Source organism: Patella vulgata, chromosome 1, assembly GCF_932274485.2.
Source record: "Patella vulgata chromosome 1, xgPatVulg1.2, whole genome shotgun sequence".
Taxonomy (NCBI): Eukaryota; Metazoa; Mollusca; class Gastropoda; family Patellidae; genus Patella; species Patella vulgata.
Window position 1 is genome coordinate 4,678,536 of NC_065879.2, and position 6,000 is coordinate 4,684,535.

Genomic DNA, 6,000 nt, shown 5'->3' on the forward strand with positions numbered 1-6,000 from the left:
ATAATGTTGCCTACTAATAATAAACATACTGTTTATATATACCGTTAATCTAAATCTCTCAACACCTATAAAAGGGCTTGGTCAAAATCCCATCAGACGACAAAAATATCAGTCTTCTTTACTCGCCAAGCCAGACTGATAGGCAGGTGGTCAAACGTGAAGACATCAGCACTTTGTCTATATGATAGGCTAAAAATCAATTAGGTCATAATAATTGGCCAGTAAGCCACAGTAAGCATTGGGAATAAAAGCTGTGTAAGAAGAAGCTAATGGGTAATGGACAGAGAGACATTGGGCGGCTTAGTCCAAAATATAAATAAAGTACTCCGCCACATAATCAAAATGTCAGACAGTTATTTGAGTACCACAAGACATTTGGGAATTAGGGATTCAAGTACTGTTTGCCTAATTAATCAGTTACTGAGAGAGAGAGAGAGAGAGAGAGAGAGAGATGGAGAGAGTTTAACATCCACTGGACACAAACTAGGTCATTACGGGCCTATCATATGGTTCAATTTTATTTCAATAATTCGCTTGCACCTAGGGGTCTTTTAGCAGTGGGAGGAAACCGGAGGACCCAGAGAAAACCCATGAGGTTGGACAGGCGACCCTACTCTGGGGAATCGAAACCACGCCAGTTGACTCAATGACAAACCTTATGATAAAGCATTCACGTGCAAACCATTCAGCGATTCAACCCCCCCCCACCCCCGGGGACAAACAATATGTTATGAAGGGGCATATGTTATGAAGGGGCATAACTCTGGAGGCAATTATCAAAACATCAATTAAAGATACTGTCGGGTGGTTCTTTGCAATAAAAGTATGTCAAATTTGGTATATATGGAAAGTATAGACACCCAATCTTACTTGAAAAATACTGGATTACCAAAAAAACACCCATGGGTCAAGCATTGGGCAAAATTGTCAGGGTATCACTAACTGGCAACCCGACTGTTATCTGCCAGCTTATTGTGTGCCAGCTTAAGTGGGGTAGCGGTTGTTATTTCTTGATCAAATGGTTAGGCGGTTTTGGGAACATTGAGGGGTGTCAACGTACAAAAAACTCTGCAAATAAAGACGTTAACAGAAATAATTAAGAATTTACTTAGGCCTCAATATGTATGGTAAATGTACAGTAAGTAATGATAAATACATTCTGAAAAATGGACACTCCCACAATGAAGTTGACAGACATTGCATCTAACAACAGCTTATTTATAGCTATAGGTATCCCCGGCGACGGTGAATACAAAGTTTTGAGAGGGAATTGAAGCAAATTTTTGATAGATTGGTTACTTTGAATATGTTTTTAATCCAAATATATCATCAAATCACAAAGTTTGTACGCGGGAATGTATCTTTAAATGTATTCTGTCAACCCACAGCAATTATGTATGCTTTATTGCTACCTATATTGTGCCAACATAAGAAAGAATGACAGATCAAAAGGTGTCTACAAAAAGGAAAAAGAAATCAAAATTTATGTAGCTCTTTCTATATGAATCAAGGTTGCTTTGACGTGGCTCTTTGCTTAACAATCAAGAATCTTAAAAACAGAAATCCTTGATAAAGAATCATTTAACTATTTGGTTAAAATGACATTAAGATGACAGACCAGATACATGAATATTAATGTGATTAAAATCAGATGTTTTAAATTTCTTTGTTTTATGGTCTGTATACCGGTATTGTATTTCATTTTATATTTTTGCGGACTCAATTTTACCTAACGCCTGACATGTTTTATTAATGTGCATACTGTAAAAACACTAAACAGCCAATGAAAATTCAGATGCCTAATTTAATCATCCATTTATATTTTAGCGGACTCAATTTTACCTAACTAACGTCTGACATGCTTTATAAATGAAATATGCAGCCAATGAAAATGCAGCTGCCTAATTTAAAGGAGTTAAATCGTTAATATTTGGGACCTACAAATTGACACAAATGGGTCGCAACGTATATAATAATGTAATATGAATGTATATAAACTGATTTACATTCAATTGGTTCCGTTTTTACTGTAATTTCTAATCAGTGATGTTCGGCGAAATACGTCAGAGGTCTCAATCAGATGGCAATCTCTAGCGTCTGGTTATTCCAGTCTACACCAGTAGTATTTATTGCGCATAATCTCCAGATAAAGAATATTGCGTCACCATTTGACATGAATTGTGGAATATGTCTAGCCTTGTTCTTTGAGTTCCTTGTTACAAATGGCGCAGAAATGCATTATGGTACACGTTTCGTGTACCAATGGTAAAATATGTAGGCTATTTTGTCTGAAATATTGGATATCAGAAGCATGCATCTTTTCCCGGTAAAATCACATCATCAATGTTGATTTAAATTGACAAATAATTCATGTTTTCAATGTCAAAGACTTTGGATGATATTGAGTTAAAGACTTGGCTACTTTAAATCAACCAATGATCTGGGGCCTATTTCACGAAATTTTAACTAAGACAAAATCCAAATTTTAGTAATTTGATTGGTTAATATTAGATTGATGTTCGTGCTTAGCCAATCAAAATTGAAGTGTCTACTAAAATTTGGATTTTATCTTTAGTTAAGATTTTGAGAAACGGGGCCCTGTCTGTTAACTCACATTAAAGATGGGTTTCCGTGTACAAACTGGGTGATTTAATGGTCTATATGGACTAAAAACATATTCAAACTAATTAATTTGTTATAACTTTGCTTCAAATCCTTCTTAAACATTGTAATTGCGAAGGAATGCCCTGCTATAAAAATTCGATCAAACCAGGTCATGTTTACATCACGGGACTTACCTCTCTTGGAAGTCAGAGGAGAATTCATTGCATACATAAGACAAAGTTGTCTTTTATCGCTTACTATTTATTACAAATATCGAATCCTAATTAAATTCTCGGATTATCCACTACCCGCGTCTTTTTCCCCCATTTTTATCTCAGAAAGTTTTGTACGTCTAACTCTTCATAAAGTTTATCAACTTGTACATCAAGCGCTCAATGTGACCTTTGACGTCATGCGTGCAGACACTCCTAATCGTGGGGCTGTTGATGAGGGGAACCCTTACATTTTTGTCCTGTATACGCTCTATGAGTGTTTTTCGGGGAATCCAGTATTTTTCTAGTAAGATTGGATATCTCTACTTTCCATATATACCAAAATTACCATACTTTTATTGGAAATAACCACCCGATAAATACTTTTCTGGGAACCCATCTTTAAGTCACATGCATAACCTGACTAATATAAAACAGCAGCTGCTCTGAATATAATATCTTTATATGCAGTGTAGATTATCAGGTTCATAAAGACCAAACGAAATAATTAAATAAACATGTAATAATTTAAAGTTGATTGATAATAAATATTGCCTGGGGTGATGGGCGGGGGGTGCAAATGAAAAGGGGGTGTGGCTTACAGTGGCCGGGGTGACACCTTCTGTAGGCTATCTGAGAGCAAAGATCATAAAATTGACAGTTTTTCAAAAGAATTCTATAGTAACACTGTTCGCTGACCAATGCTATAAATGTGTTCCATTACTTCCAAACGCAAATCAAAGAACTTCAAGAAGAAATCTGGTTTTGATTCATTCAATTTTTCGTTTGAAACAAAAACTAAAAGTCAAAACTCACCTGCATTTTACCAGGATGTTTGATACAATACAACAATGTCAACTGATAAATTGTCGGCTTTCTTTCAACGTGGTGCGGGGTACTTCAAGAACCAAAAAAACAAAAAATAATGCATTCAGAACTTATGCAAATCACAAGAATAATTTGCATGTAGAAACCAGGCGAAAGCACAACACTAGCAGTTTCCCTAATCGCCGGAACTGGAAAGTGACCATGCGTGAAGTGAAATCCTATGGAAAGGGGGTGGGGCTATTGAAATTAGTCGGTGCCATTTATAATTTCTACATATTTATAAGTTTAATAATATTTAGTAGAAGTAGAAGCTGAATATATTATCTATGGATGGAGTGTCGATCTTTACATTTGACAGTTCCATTTTATTGATGAATAAAAGCCCATAGAACGTTTAGTTTTATTCATTCTTCTTTGGGTTGGACTTTTGCACTTTCGGCTTCGGGAATATATTAGTCTATACTGCGGGCTGTATAAGGGGTTTATTATTGGATGGCGTGGGATGACTAGTTTAAATTTCACATTTTTATTTTATTGATGGAAAAAAACCAACCCAAAAATCTTTAGAACCTATGACAAATCAACCAAGACCCAAATGACACCGGTCCATTGCAGGTCTAAACCACCACTCGATCGAAAAGGCAGCGATGATGTAAAATATTTTTTAAAAAATGCTGAGATTCTTTGTGTGAAATTAAAATAGGGTTTCTAAGCGCGTGCATCATGTCATCGATCGTATCAATTTGACAAGAAATGGCGTCTCATTACGTAACTCTTTTGTGGAGGAAGTCGACTGTGCTAAGAATTCTAACACGAATTTACTCTATCGAACGTCACAAATGAAAGTGATAGCCGCCCTGTCGTGCAGAAATTAATCAGATTTACCCAAGTTGACAACTGCGTCAAATACCATTGACAATTAGGCCTACAACAAAATTTGCCTCTCGTCGATAGGAGAATAAAACTCTCCTGAAACAATTTTTTATTATAAATTCTAGCAAGGAATTAACAAAGACCTGCTTTCTAATGAAGAGCTATAAATTGGAATCGGCCAACTGGAATTGATCAAAATTAAGGCATACGAAGCATAATTATAATTCCTATAAAATGGCCAGCCCGCTTAAGCAAAATAAGCACGTACTTGAAGCTAAATCTATTTGTTAAGGCCAGCTCAATTGTCGTCAAGGTCGTTGAGATGTAAATAAGATTGTTGGCGAGATTGTAGGGTTAGGATAAATGAAATGAAATGAAATGGGGTTTAACGTCCTACTGTTTTGCTCCGAACTGGGCTAATGAAGACGGGCATACGCCATACAGTGTGCTATGAGGGAAATTTTGCCCGGACAGCGACACTACGGCCTACTCTTATATCGAATTCCAACTGTCAAGGGATCTTTTACGTACACGCCAATGTGTACACGGGACCTCGGTTTTTCGTCCCATCCGAACGACTAGACAGCTTTCCTTGTCAGCCCCTCCGTCCTGCATCACTGACAAGGGAGAACCACGCCGGAAAATCTGGATGAACTTTCTCGGCCAATGCAGGGATCGAACACCCGACCTTCAGGCTAGCGAGCCAGCGTCTTACCCACTTAGCCACGTGATCCCCTAGGGTTAGGATAAGCATTAGGACTAGGTCCAGGGTGAGGTTATCGGGTTCTTTACAGACCCCCCCCCCCCCACAGAAAGCACGGGCCGTTGGTCTAACGTTTCATAACCCTTACGGCACCCGTTCGCCTCGCAGTTGCCGGTTCAGTTAGGGTTGGGATTAGCACTAGCCCTGTTTACATTTCGTGACCTTTGACTTGAAGTTGGCCTTATCAAATAGATCTAACCAGTGCTTAGGGCACCAGTGGAAGGCGGGCACTATGATGCAGATGAACCATGAACCACACAATAAATGACAAATAAAAAAACCCATCCAAATAAATATGTACAACAATAATATTTAAATATTTACAGTACCGGGTATTGAAGAGATTTGTTCTGTTTAGCTTCGTTTTAAATTATATTCAATTGTAGGAGTTGGCGTGTGGGCTACGTGACTTTTTCAAAGATGAGGGCTTCTCGAGTCTTAATTCCGGCTTCCGGTCCTATTATGCAGTTTACTTGAATATTTGTCTGGGGAAAAAAGTTTGAAGTAGAATTTTTATTCAGAAACCCCCATGGGTACTGAACGACATGGAGGTGTTAGGTTAGCCCAACTGCCTTCAAATAATGTGAAGAAAACAAAATCACAACCAGCCAGCGGCAGTGCTAGGATTTTGGACCGAGAGAGAGAGCATAGAGCCAGCCCATACCAGGGAAATAAGAGGTATTATCGAGGGTAGTCAACTGACATGGTTTCGATTCCTCG

At 37.9% G+C, this 6,000-nt stretch overlaps 1 protein-coding gene across 1 annotated transcript in view; it reads right to left on the minus strand.

The window, feature by feature from the left end:
• The window catches only part of LOC126808494 (muscleblind-like protein 3), a 222,094-nt gene extending 218,272 nt beyond the window's left edge, over positions 1 to 3,822 (minus strand). Inside the window, exon 1 of the mRNA XM_050533247.2 lies at positions 3,633 to 3,822. The gene's annotated coding sequence lies outside the window, so the exon portion shown is untranslated. The remainder of the gene's footprint in view (positions 1 to 3,632) is intronic.
• Between the last annotated feature and the right edge of the window lie 2,178 nt (positions 3,823 to 6,000).